The 14,559-nt window shown below is 46.3% G+C and overlaps 1 long non-coding RNA gene across 1 annotated transcript in view; it reads right to left on the reverse strand.

Moving 5' to 3' along the window:
• LOC117436476 (uncharacterized) overlaps window positions 1–14,559 on the reverse strand; it is a 19,214-nt gene continuing 4,655 nt past the window's right edge. Inside the window, exon 3 of the long non-coding RNA XR_004549845.1 lies at window positions 1–120. This is a non-coding gene — a long non-coding RNA (uncharacterized lncRNA). The remainder of the gene's footprint in view (window positions 121–14,559) is intronic.

Genomic DNA, 14,559 nt, shown 5'->3' on the forward strand with positions numbered 1-14,559 from the left:
CTTTTAACCTGGGGTCATAAGTTCACTTTCTCACAGCTTGCTGTAGGCCTGTTCAAGCGCCCATGCTCGACCCCCAACACAGATCATTTCTAGAGCATCTTTGCAATCCACTTCTGAGATCTAGAAGGGAGGAAACAAAACAGGACCAAAACTAAGCAAGTGGTTTCCTTTTCAGACATACACTTATCTGATCCTTTACAAAAAGACAGTAAATTAGGATTTAATGAATATTTCACTCTATCAGAGGTAAGTTGCAAATCAAATCAGTGTTTCTAGAGTGCCAAAACTGATTACACCACCAGAAAAAAATGTTTTATTAAAGTGAATATAAACTTGTTTCTCAGACATAAGAATTATTTGTATTTACTGTCCCAGCCACCTAAAATTTTAAGGTACATTAATTATTCATAGATATTACATACCTATAACAATTGTACTAAGCAGACTTAGAACTTGAAATGGCAACTTCATAGAAGAACATTATTCCTGAAATTCTAACCCAGTTCACTAGCCACTGATGTCACTGCTGCTTTAATATAAGAGCAGGTTTAATTTAATAATTAATGATTTAATGATTAATGAAGCTGAGGTTCAACATGACTGTTCCTGTGCTTTTAAAAAATCAAAGATAAAAAGGGAAGCTGTACAGTAAGAAGTAGATCAACTGAATTATCTTCTAGAAAAACATGACAGTCTCTGCAACATAACTTGTTTGTTCAAGCAATGATGGAAGCACTTTGTTTTGTAAGAAAACAAAGGGAAAACCAGTCACCCGATAGTACTAGACAGTTGTATCAGTAGTGAATCACAGTACTTGTTACATCTACGGTCTAATTTGTTTTTCAGCAAACTGGTTTGTTGACATTAATTAGTGCATCTGGCAGAACATGCTGGTATTTATTCTTTGACAGCTGAAAAATAACTTGACCACTGGAAAAGCACTGTTCCAAGTCTCTCTTGAGAAACCACAAGACCACCCAAAGCAAGAAACAGCAGTGCCCACCCGAACACCCAGCTAGTTCAGTACTTTGGATAAGGTGGCAGCACAGTTTGGTTGGGCACCATGTTACCCAGCTATTGGCCCCACAATCAAACTACGATTTTGAAGAGTACAGTAACTTGTTTTTTTCCTCTAAATGGACACTGTAAGTGTACTAAGAACCCTTCACTGAACATCATTTGAGGTTTAATATCCGCAAAATCATTGTCTAAAGAAGACTGCATTTCTCAAGACCTCACAGAGGATGGATTAATTGTGATACCAATTTAGACTGAAGGTCTACTTTGCTCAGTGCCCCATCTCACAGAGGGACCATCAGTTAAAAGCTTAGGGAAGAGTATGAGAAACTGAACTTACAATAAAAGGATTTTTTCCCTGAAATGCCTTTCTAGCATTTCACTGTTCCTAAGGGACCCAGCTTCCAGCAAAGGTCTGCACAGGTCCAGCCATGAAGACAGTCTAGCTTTTACATACTGCAGATTTGAATTCTTCACATTATTGAAGCAAATAGACTAATCCAAGACAAAAATGAGCTCAAGTTTTACTTTTCTGCTTATTCTGAACAGATATCAAAATTTACACGCCACTAAAGAGTGAGCTATATTATTTACAGTTTACCTTTTTTGTCTCCCATTTTCTTACTGTTCTCCCACTGTGAAACAACTATCCTTTGCAGTTCTGACATCCACCTTAACATCTGCATTCTCTTGGTACACACTAACTTTCCAGAGTGGCTAGTAATACTGCAACCCATGCTGCAGCTGAAGCTGCAAAGCTAAGTAACCCAAGCAATCCAAGGTTTGCAAATCTCTGTATTAGGTTCTCTGCAATAACCTAGTTTGAACTTACCTGTTCTGAACGCATTCTTACAAACCAAACTACTCCACTCCTTTTGTCCATGGGGATTCATGGTTCACTCACTGTCTGAGCCCATTCTGCTTTGGGAGCATGTTGGGGCTGAGTAATGAAGGAAGCGTGTTTGCAGGGTTACAAATTCCAAGTTCCATTGAGCAAACACACAATAGATTACACAGCCCTGTCCCAGCTCCTCCTAAGCCTGTTCTGGCAGGGCCTGCAGCAGCCAAAGCTGGAAGGGGAAGACCAATCTGATCCTGAATACTGGAAGAGCACACCCAATGAGAAGCTGTCATTTTAGAATTTAGTCTGTATCTAGGTAGGCAATTTTTCCATCTCTAGACACTGCATAGTTTTCATCCCTTTAAAATCAATTTCAACATACTCATTAAACATAATGAGTAAAAAGACGACAGAGAGAAAAAGCAGAGAGATGCAGACAGACAAGAAAACTGACAACTACTGTTAGTTTTCTTTTAAAGAGGGCAAAAAAAGCTCAGACAGAACTTTGGGGTGGGGTGAGAATTGAAGATGTCACCTGAAAGAATTCAGAAAAGCAAAGCTGCCATCTCTTCTTTGACATTTGCATTTAAATAAGGATTTTATGTTCCAAACGAGATCACATATCTGATTTCACCTCCAATTTCACCCAGGGGTTGGCATCAAAAAAGGTTACATTTAATCTCTGAACTGAAAGTAGCATCTGAAGGGCCCCATCCTATGTATTACATACTACATAAAAGGTTATAGTTAAAATAGGAAGAATGGGAAAGCCATTACCTTCCTTCACTAATAAGATCTGAGGCAGAACCTTAAAATACCTGAAGCAAATCAAAGTTTTGGCAGAGCCAGAAAATGTCCAAATAATCACACTTCCTCAAGTGTTTTGAGTCATAGAATCATAGAATAGTTAGGATTGGAAAGGACCTTAAGATCATCTAATTCCAACCCCCCTGCCATGGGCAGGGACACCTCACACTAAACCATATCACCCAAGGCTTCATCCAACCTGGTCTTGAACACTGCCAGGGATGGAGCATTCACTACCTCCCTGGGCAACCCATTCCAGTACCTCACCACCCTAGTCATTACTAGTCATTACTAGTCAGTTGAAAATTACTCACAAAAAAAACACCAAAACCCAAACCACCCAAAACCCAACCAAAATATTTCAGATCATATTTAAAAACAAAAACCCAATTCTTCTACATGAAAACAACCTATGATTAGTGACTTTATCATCATTAAAGAAGTAAGTCTAAAGAAAGCTCTTCATTTTTTACTTACTTCTTCCATTAGCTTTTCATCTTGTGATCCTGAGCAAAGACAGACCAGGTAGGTTTGCTTGAAATTGCCTTTTGAACTGATTTCTGGATGGTCAGAGCAGAGTTTTGCTAGGGCAGTAGCTTGTGTTATTTGCTTTGTTTTCATCAGGTGCTTAATACGCATATCCAGCAGTATAGGGCCTTCAAACACTAAAAAGTCATTCACTAGAAAGAAATGACTAAAGAAAAGACTAAAGAAAATCCAAGATATCACATACATGTTTTACAGCAGGTTATAGAGTTAAGATACGACATTTACTCATTCATTTATACCACTCAGAAAAGGTAGAAAAGATATGAAGCAAAGATGAGACAAAGCATCTTTTAGAACTGAACTTGTTTATTGTATGGATTCCCTGCTACAGACCTACAGATCCACTTGGAGGTTTTCTTTCTAATTTCTTGGCAAACTAGCTGCACATAAAACAGATTTAGAAAACATACAGATATTAAAATATTCAGATACCTTTTGATTATAATTCTACAGAAAGACACATAACACAAAACCACTACTCTTACATCCTTCTTCATACATTTGCACTATTTCTTTGCTAACAGTTGCCTTTTAAAGACCTTGCCATGAAAGGATAAATGTGGCGAGTGTAGAATTATCTGAAGTCCCTTCCATGGGTGTTAAATAGTTTGTATTACACATACACAGAATGCAGTCAAACTCCTTTAAAAGTTTTTCAGCCAAGTTAAGTTTCCTACAAGAAGAGGCTTATCTTGTATACATTCGACTGTGTATAGTTTAAGACTCAAAGACACAGGACCGGTTGCATTGTATTTTGCAGATATGCTGCTACCTGAGTTACAACCCCACTGTCTACACTAACCCAGCTGTAGGTGTAAGTGTAAGGCACAAGAATCCTATAGAAGAGGGAAGCACAGGTTAATGCACCTACTCTTACACACATATCTCAGGTTTCATCCAGATCTTCAAAATCAAAATCGCTTCAACTTTGAAGCACGAGATTTAGTACTACCCCAAAAATATTTAGTCAGGTAATAAAACTAGACAGACACAGAGATGATAGATTTTGTTTAATCCTTTCAACATCATCCCCTCCCTGTAACACCCGTTTCCACAAGCTACATGAAAAACCTTTTTAGTTTTCAATTATTCACACCTCGGTATCATGACACGTTCTCTCATTTGTAAAAACAACAGAATTTTCTACTGCATTTTGTGTCCACTCTGCGAGAGACTGATCTGAGATCAGACTCCACTGCCCATTGTCTCAAAGACTGGTCTGAGAAGCTGAGATGGAAATCAGAGAGATGCAGGCTGGGTGTCCTGAAACCCTCTTAGGCTTTATGCACCTTGGGATGCTCGTTTCTAAAGTCAGTTTGGCTCTTTGTATTTCACTTCAAGTGCTTCTTGGGATTTATGTTCTTGTGTGGCCAGGTTGACCCTGGTGGGGGAGAGAGCTCCTGGCCTCCTAGGGAGGTTAGAAGAGAGGCCAGTGTCATTTGAGAGCGTGGAGAAAGCAGAAGGGAAACACCAAGGGTTTTGCTTTCCAGTTGCGGGGGGGGGGGGGGGTTGTTGTGCAGAGCCACAGGGTTTTGGATGTCTGTGGGGAGCAGGGTGCCCTGGTCAGGGGCAATGAAGGAAGCCAACTCCTACAGCCACATCCCACTGGTAACAGGAGATGCCCTGTGTGGTCCTCCCTCCAGAGCCCTGAGTTTGGGCCTGAGAGCAGTGAATTTGGGTTTTTAAAGTAAATGATGGATTCTAAATGTATAAATTCTGGGGTTTGCATTTGGAAGAGGACTCGCTGCAGGTCTACAGCTAGAAACATGGAGGGTAAAACTAATGTAAAAGCCAAGATTGGTGTGAGAGACTTCCAGGAGAAGAGGCAGGCAGCAGGCACACAGCACCCCAACCCGCATGAAACCACTCGTTCCACACACAGGGGACACAGCACAGCCCCAAAACGCTGTTGGGGTTGTAGCACACTGCTGGGCATCCTGCACTGCCAGCCACAGCACAGGGGGACACGCACAAGGTGACACAAGTGGGAAGCACGGGGCCTCTGGCCTCCTGCTGCAGAAAGAGCATTGCAAAACTGCAGCTGGGAGGTGGGAATGAAGCAGGGCAGGGATGAGGCAGGGGCAGCCGGGTTTAATCCCTGGGGCTGTGCTCAGCAGCCACCATGCCAATGACCAAAGGTGAACTTTAGAATTGCTGAGGGCTTCTGCTGCTGGGAAGGGGAACTGGGCCAGTTGAAGGGTTCTGTCCCCAGCTCTCGTGGGCTGCTTTTGCTTAGTAAATGATTAAGACCTGCAACTACTAAAAGCAGTTAAAATAAAGCAAACCCAAGCCAGCCCCAATGGCCCCATGAGCAGGCAGCTCTGCTTCAAGCCAGCCCCAATGGCCCCATGAGTAGGCAGCTCTGCTTCAAGCCAGCCCCAATGGCCCCATGAGCAGGCAGCTCTGCTTCAAGCCAGCCCCAATGGCCCCATGAGCAGGCAGCTCTGCTTCAAGCCAGTCCCAATGGCCCCATGAGCAGGCAGCTGTGCTTCAAGCCAGCCCCAATGGCCCCATGAGCAGGCAGCTCTGCTTCAGGCCAGCCCCAGAGGAGCCCATTTTCTTCTGACAGTATTTTTCTAATTCCCTCATGTGGGTTTGATGCTTTCAAATTGTTGGCTCAGTTTTTGCCTTTGTAGCTTTGCATTGGACTAAAAGAAATGGCTCCAGGAGATGGGCTATCCCAAGGGGCTCATCTTCTGCCCTCAAGCTGTGGCATTTATTTTGCTCGACATACCTGGTCCTGCCAAGCACCAAGGCCAGTGCAGACATAGGCTGATGGGGAGCACCTCCCACAGCCAAGCAGAAGCCATCCCACGGCAGCATTGCCTTCAAAAGAACTCACACTGTATAAACCCAGCTTTGGTGACTTGGTTGGAGGGGACCAGTTCCTGGCACTGGGCTATTGTGTGATTCCTGCTTGGTCGGAGAAAGAAAAGGCCAAGTAGGTGTGAAGGCAAGAGGCAAAAGCCCAGTGCTGCTGGTTCAGCCCCTACCCTTCCCGTGCTGAGCAGTGCATCCCTATGGAGAGCTGGAATCGCACACTCTGCCTGCTTGAAACCAGACATTGTTCCATTTTTGGTTTGTGGAGGGAAATGTGGAGTGAAATTTTGCCCATAGTGAGAGGGCTGAAGGAACCAGCTCAAACATCAGCCCAGCCCCAGGGAGGTGCAGGCCTTCCAGCTTGCTCAGCACTGCCTTGGAGCCTCTGCTTGTGTTATTTGCTTTCAGTGTCTCCTGAACTCCAGCAAAACCTCAGGGATGACACGCCACAAAGGCAGGATTCTTTCCAGGAGGTATATTGTATCAGGGAAAAACCCATTGGGGTGTCAGAGCGGGTGTCACGGTGTTCCCCCTTCAATGGTTTTATACATTCACTTCAATATACTTCAATACATTAATTGTCCTGCCTTTGGAAGGGATTGGAATACAGCTTTAACAAAATGAATAATCGCCCCGTATAGGTCTGAGTACATAAAGAGAGGCTCCTAAGTGTGCTGCTGCTGGCTGGGGGCAGGATGCCAGGGAGTTTGGAAATGTCATGGAATCCTTGCTCAAATCCAGCCGGCAATCACTCCAGAAATTCCCTAGTTGGGGCACTGCATTTAGGAAACCCCATTCCCAGCTTAATTATAGACAGAGCCACGGAAGGAAAGGCAACCTTGTCACACAGGCTTTATAGCTGCCACTGTTAATATTGCCTGACACTGGGAATCCTATTGCTCGTAGCCATCTGTAGTGGGAGCAGAGCTGGAAAACAGGGCAAGTGCCCTGTGCCTCCATCGCCTCCCAACAGAAAAGCCTTGTCTGTATGGACCATGCCTCTTTCTGTCCCCTAGCCATAATCTCTGCCTTCCTCACAATCCTGTGCTGGTCAGGAATGTCCAGGATGTCTGCATCTATGGCACCAGCTGGGCTCTGCAGAGCCAGGACAGCTGCGACTCTGAGTGCCACGCCCCGTGACGTCACTAGTAGCGCCCTGTGACGTCACCAGCCACGCCCCGTGACGTTGCTGCTCCCACTGCTCATATTCCACCCAGTGGCTTCCATCGGGCACTCGCAGTGGGAGACGCCTCCGAGGAGCTGTGAGAGGAGCCCGTGCAGCAGCATCCCTCAGCGCCCCAGAGCAAGGTCTTTCTGGACTGCCAGTGCCAGCAGCACCCGGGGTGCACCAACCCTGTGCTATGGATCCACAGTACGTGGGGGGCTTCCCGGCCTCTGCCTGGGCGTCCATTTTCCAGAAGTACCCCAAGCTGCTGCTCCTGCTGAAGCTCTGGGTGTCTCGGGAGCTGGAGCGGTTCTTTGGCGTGCGGAGCTTGAAGGCGTTCATGCTGACACACATCATCCTGGACGCGCTGCCCGTCTACGGCCTGGATGAAGACGCCCTGGTTGCGGTGCTGCGCCCCGACCTGCGGAGCCACACGTTGGAGTTCGTGCGCAGGCTCCTTGCGGCCACAGAGGAGAAGTGCGTGGATGAAGCGCTCAAACTGTTGATCCGCGAGGACTCCTGTGATGCCAGCGGCTTGGAGAAGAGCGACAGCGGCAGCGAGTGCTGGGCTGAGTTCAGCTGGTGGCTGGAGGGCAGCCCTGTGGCCAGCACCAGCTGGAAGGCCGTCCAGGAGCGATGCGAGGGCGAGCTCGTGGTGAGAACCACCTCCTGTGGCAGCCAGCACAGAGGCGAGTGGAGCATCACGACCAAAGTGAGCTGCTCTGAGCGCCCCGGGGGCCGGGAGCTGAGCCCCGAGCCCAGCCCCAGCCCCACTGCCTGCACGCTGGGGGCCCCTGTGCCCAGAGCAGCCCCATCCAGCAGCGCTGCCGCAGGGAACGCAGACGTGCTCCCGAGCACCTCGCCCGCTGCCGTGCAGGGGGGTCCTGCCTGCGTCCCTGCTCCCATCCCAGCGCAGCAGGAGCCAGGGCAGGCTGTGCCTGGGGCCTCTGCTCCCTGCCGGGGCAGGGCCTGCTCCAGGCGCAGTCCCTGCTGCACTCACAAGAGGAAGAGCAGCAGCTCTGAAGACTCCGCTGCACCCGCCGAGAAGCTGCCTCGCCACTGATGCTCGAAGGCGACACCAGCAGTGGCCAAAGGAGCCGGGCCAGCAGCAGGGCACTCACTGACCCTGCGGGACCAGGAGGCTCCATTTATCACCCAGAAACCTTCCTCTATCTCTTATTAAACACCTGAATACCCCAGAAAGTGTCTGGCCTTGTCGTCCAAGTTTCCAGCTGAGGATGAAGCATCTACCCTACAGGCCCCCTTCACACACACTTCATCCTTCCTGAGGGTGCTTCAACACAGGGCCTTCCCTTGGCAGGTGCCTCTGTCGGTGCCTCAGTTCCAGATGCAGCAGCTGGAAGGACTTTTGTGTCCTTTCAGAGAGGAAAACAGAAAGAAAATGAAATGCAGTCATTCCAAAACGTGCAAGACAGGAGCAAACCCAGTTTCTTCTGCCAGCCCAATGGGCACTCTCCCATGTCTGGCAGTGATTGCATGTTACAAGGGGGGGCAGAATCTGAAGCAAGGTACCTTCTCTTCCCAAAGCCATCATGGGTGTTTCCAGTATGGAAAAGAAGCAGAGTCCAGGGAAGTACAGGCTCTTCAGATGATGCTTTGCTTGTGCTGTTGGGATTTACAAAACCAGAGGCTGACATATCCAAGTGCAGGAGGGGGCCCTTTTTCTCCTCCCTCCCACAGAGATGACAAACCATTAGCAAAGAATTGGGGGGATCACACCAACATAAAGTCCTTTGCCTTGTCAGTAGAACCAAACATCCTCACAGCTCCTCCCCACACACACAAAGCCTCTGCTCTTGAGGTGCAGGATTTATCAGACATGTTCATTTAGGTGGAAAAGCCCTCTGCATTTCTGCAGAGAAATCCCCACTTTGAAACTCTTCTTCCTCATGAACCCCACAGATCTCTTAGACAGGAGGTGAGACGGGTGCTGCCTGAGGCATCCAGGGGTTCAAAGCCCACCCAAAGCCATCTTCTTCCTAAACCTCTTTTCTTTCTAAAGGCACTTCCTTTTCCTCAGAGGGAGTTGGGATTCCTGCTCTCCGGTTTCAAGGAGCACAGAGGCAGTTACAAGTTGGCAACTCTGCACTTTGACCACTGAACAGGAAACAAAACCAGTCCAATCCAAGAGGGATTTCAGGGAGTGCTGGGGCAAGTCCCAGAGATTTTTTCCACCACTGAACAGATGCACACGTCCTGTTGCTCACTGCAGCTTGGCTGTACCTGCTGAAGTGGAAAGCCCAGAGCACAGTGTCTGTGTAGCCAGTGTCCTTCCCCATCCCCATTTTGGTATCCACGTTTCATTCTCCCCTCTTTGGCTTACATTAAGTGCACAGAAATACATAGCAGCGTTTGGACTGAAACCCTCACGTACACCAGACAGCACATTCCTGGAGGTAAAACAGCACATTATAGGCCATACCCTCAAGGTATGGAGTTTTTAAGGATGAAGAGCAGTAGGCAGTGGAGACCTGAGGGCAGAAAAGGGGAGGAGGAACACCAGAGGAACATGAGTTCTGTTTCCATGCCAGGAGAGGATCCGAGTGCCATTCCTGTTAGCCCCAGGCTGTGACACGAGCGCAGACAAGCAGACGGGCAGAGCAGAAGTGGAAAGCCATCCTCCCATCTCCCCGCAGTGCTGGGGGCTGCAAGAACTTCCGTGCACGCTTTTAGAGTTGTCCTCTTTTATTGTTGCCAAAGTGTGCACTAGTTTTGAAGGTGGTGGTCAACATCACATCATTCCCTTAGGCTAATGGCCGACTAGGAAACTAGTATGTTCTCTGGCTTAACATCCGAATGGATTATCTGCATGGAAATAAAACAAGTCAAGACAAATAAATTCCTCCTTTCCAAACAGTAAATGGACTGGCTCAACAAAATCAGTCGCTTTCTCACACACAGGTAGAAAAATCCTTATTTTGCAGGCACAGGAAACATATGGAGTCTGTAAAATACAGCTACATTCACTCAGTCAATAAACAACTGCTGACCCCAGTGTATAGGTAAGCACAGAACCTCTAACTTTTTCACACAGAAACATTTATTTCATGTATCTCTATGCCTATACTTGGCAGGTGTATTTACCATAAATATTTTAACAGGCACAATTTATTATGCTTGAAAATCTAGCCTTGACCAAAAGTTTAAAAGCTGTATGTATTGCAAAGGCCATGCGCATGTCCTGCAGTTAAACATTGAGTGTTTTAGGCACTCATAAGAGAAACAGCTTCCCAAACGTAAAAATACATAAATATATATGTGTGTGCGTATATATATATATACATAGGTAAGCAACTAGGATTAAATTGGCAAGCCTATCAATCAGTTGAGAAGAAAAACCTAAAAATACTGAAGAGAAAAAGCAAGCCTACGTGTTTACATAGACACTATCAGAATCCAACTTTCAACAGACTCATAAAATCACAGAATGGTTTGGGTTGGAAAGGACCTTAAGATCATCCAGTTCTAACCCCCTGCCATGGGCAGGACATCTCACACTAGATCACGTTGCTCAAGGCTCTGTCCAACCTGGCTTTGAGCACTGCCAGGGACAGAGCATTCACAACTGCTCTGGCTAACCTGTGCCAGTACCTCATCACCCTCACAGGGAAGAACTCCTTCCTTATATCTAACCTAAACTTTCCCTGTTCAAGCTTAAACCCATTACCCCTTCTCCTGTTGCTACAGTCCCTGATGAAGAATCCCTCTCTATCGTCCTTGCAGGCCCCCTTCAGATCCTGGGAGGCTGCTCTGAGGTCTCCACACAGCTTCTCTTGTCCAGGCTGAACAGCCCCAATTTTCTCCCCCTGCAAGATGAGCCAACCCATGATAAGGTGCTACCCAAGTATAGAATCCCCATGGACTTCTGGACCCTTCCTTTGAAACACTCTCACAAATCAATCAGAGACAGACTGATACATTCATTGACATCAAGTTCTGGCATTTTATATGAAATTCAGTCCTGCCCTCCTGCCCTGACTCTTCCCTTTCAGCCAAAGCTCTATTTCTCTAGGTCTTAATATATATCAAAATGATACACTTCTGTATCTATTCATTCAAGGTTACCTGCAAAGCTGGCTTCTTGTGCATACTTATGTTATGGCTGTGGCAAAATGCTATTCCTCTCATGACCTGAATAAAGTATTTCCGAACCCTGTTGTAGTCTAGTCCATTTGGAAATGCCTCTAGGTCATCAAGTACAGTGTGGTCCACAAATTCAAACACCAAGTACCACAGTTTCTTCTTTTTACACACTTCCAGCAGGTTCACGAGAGTCTCATGCCTGAGTTGCTGTTATAAAAAAGGAAATATTGTGGGAGAGCTTCACAGTGTGTAATAGATAAAAGTGCGACCAGACACTTTTAACTACAACCAAGCCACTGTACTGCCCGGGAATGCTCTTCTCCTCATGGCACTGAGGTTCATTTGTTCTTGAAATCAAGCTCGTTTATATTTTAGAATATTATTTTGCCTATTTCATTTTTTAAACATTATCTGGAGGATTCCCACCACCTCATGTACACAGACACCTGGCTGTGTAACCTAAAAATAAACAAAACACTGTCTAAGGATGTTTCTTAATGGGGATGCTTAAAATACAGTTTTGTTGTTGGAATACCTCACATGTTCTGCTCCTCACAACAATATCCTCACATAAGAGGTAACACTATCTATCTTACACCATGATCTTGACAAGCTTTAGAGCAAGCTTACATTCCACATGAGAGAAATCTTAAGGAAGTCAAAAAGGATTCCAGAGGAGCATGTGGTGAGCATGTGAGAGACAGTAGGCACTTAGAAACCTCTCCCACAAAGACTTGGTGTGGCAAAGGAAAATCCAGAGCTCCCCAGACTGGCAGGAAAGACAAAGTAGGCTGGTTTGTACTGGGAAACTCATCATGCTGCCCAGTATGTCTCTGTCAACTGTGAGAAGAACAACAGGACAATTAACCATGAGTGGTGAGCCACAGAGACTCCTTGCTTGTTCCCTGGCCATGCTTATAAACAACTCAAGCAGCAATAAACACAGCTTGTTCCCCTTACATTGGCTATATCTGTGCCTCAAACCCCTTGAGAAAATATTCTCAAGGTGATGGAAAAATCCTATGATATTTTGCCTGCTCCCTCAGGCTTCTCTTTTAAGCTCCTGCCATACCCAAAGCACTTCTGTTGACAATGCCAGCTTAAACACATTCACAACAACTAACACGTGCCAGAATACAAGCACATTGAAGAGATAAAAGGGAAGTTCAGCATTCTTACCTGTGATACTGTTATAACAATTGAACAGCTTCTATTAAACTGTGTCTAGTGGATTCACAGGGAAAACTGACCAGCCAAGGACCTGAAGAAATTTTTTTTTCTCTTATATTACGAAGAAGGGAAAGCTGAAGACAGTGTAGAGAAAAAAGTATGCAACTGAAATGAATAGGGGGAAAAAAAAAAGCAGCAGTACTTCTAGTTATTTGGTCATCGCACTTTGACCAGACAAGAACTCACCTCCACTTTGTTACACGTTTGTAACATTAGTTTAACACACACCAACAAAACAGATCATGCTACAATGTACAGTTACTTATTAGCTTGGAGCCCAGCAGGGCAATGCCTGTACTGCACCAGGGATGGTGACAAAGTAAGATGCAGGAAGACTGCAGAGCAAAGGGATGGGCAGGGAAATGCTCTGCAGGGCAGGGGCCTGACAGCCCCAGACCCCACAGGTTCACAGGGAGCATGCAAGTGAAGAAACTCCAGAATGACTAAACCTCTAGGTGTTTATCTGCACTGTCAGAGGCTACATTGCTGAGCTATGTATGGAAATGTTCCCCTTGCTAAGCTCCCATTTATGCAGGGAAACAAGTTAATTCCCAGCACACCTGGGAGGTGGTACATGCTTTGAGTTAGTAACTGAGTCAAACACCTCAGGTACGATCCAGACTCACACAGATCCACTTGGAAAGAGTCTGAGATGACAACACTTGGAGGCTTCTGGCTGAGTGTTGAGCTCATGTACATTACCATTAACTCTAAGGGTCTGAGGCTCTTCATAAGAAGAAAGAACCTCTTTTCATAAGAAAGACATGGAGCTGTTGGAGCAAGTCCAGAGGAGGCCATGAAGATGATCAGGGGCCGGTGATGATCAGCACCTCCCATACAAAGACAGGCTGAGAAAACTGGGGCTGTTCAGCCTGGAGAGGAGAAGCTGCATGGAGACCTCAGAGCATCCTTCCAGGATCTGAAAGGGGCCTGCAAGGATGCCAGAGAGGGACTTTTCTTCAGGGACTATAGCAACAGGACAAGAGGTGATGGGTTTAAACTGAAACAGAGGAAGTTCAGGTTAGATACAAGGAAGGAATTCTTCCCTGTGAGAGTGGTGAGGCCCTGGCACAGGTTGGCCAGAGCAGTTGTGAATGCTCCATCCCTGGCAGTATTCAAGGGCAGGCTGGATGGAACTTTGAGCAGCCTGGTCTAGTGGAAGGTGTCCCTGCCTGTGGCAGGTGGTTGGAACTGGATGAGCTTTAAGGTCCTTTCCAGCCTGAACGTGCTCCAACTGTAAGAAGACTTTCCTTCATTGCTTCATCAGACACATTACCTGTGTCTCAACACTTAAAACCATGTGCCCAGGCCCAAAGACAGCACTTTTCTATGCATGTCTCCTGTGGGACAAGGAGAAAAGGAAAACACTGCAACTACTGCTAGAGGTTACAAACTACCACTTGCTAGAGGGGGCAAATACAGGGGCTGAAGGTGGCACAAGAGGAAGCAGAAGAACTGACATATGTCCTGGCAAGGAATGCCACACTGCATACTTGGCACTCATGAAGGAATGCAGCAGGAAAAAACTTGCAGAGAAACAGTCTGGGAGCTTGCAAAAGCTTCTGTAGAAAGAATAAAGCCAAGACAGGAAGCAGAAAAACCATATGACAAAACACTGAAGAGCACACACACATAGAACCCAGTTCTATGGGTACTTTCCCAGGCAGAGTATATGGAGCCCATCAAGTGAAATACCTTTAACAGATGAACCCACACAACGAGGCTACACCACATAATGCTGCTGGTAAGAAGCTAACAGGCTGCAGGACGACTGGACATTTAGGTGAGTTATAAAGCATCCACAAGTGACACTAGGCAAATCATATATTCAAACAGCAAAGTACATTAAGCCAGCTGGATTGGTAAGGTTCAGGGAATTTTATCCCTGTCTTCCTCATCCTCCTCTAGCCTCTGGCTGGCAGTACAAGCCTGCTAGAAAAGTGCCATTAATAACATGGGTTTTTTTAATTCCTCGGAGCATTTTTTCCATATCAGGTAACACCAGTACCCCCTCTGGTTAGGCATG

This window comes from Melopsittacus undulatus, chromosome 7 (assembly GCF_012275295.1).
Source record: "Melopsittacus undulatus isolate bMelUnd1 chromosome 7, bMelUnd1.mat.Z, whole genome shotgun sequence".
Classification (NCBI taxonomy): domain Eukaryota; kingdom Metazoa; phylum Chordata; class Aves; order Psittaciformes; family Psittaculidae; genus Melopsittacus; species Melopsittacus undulatus.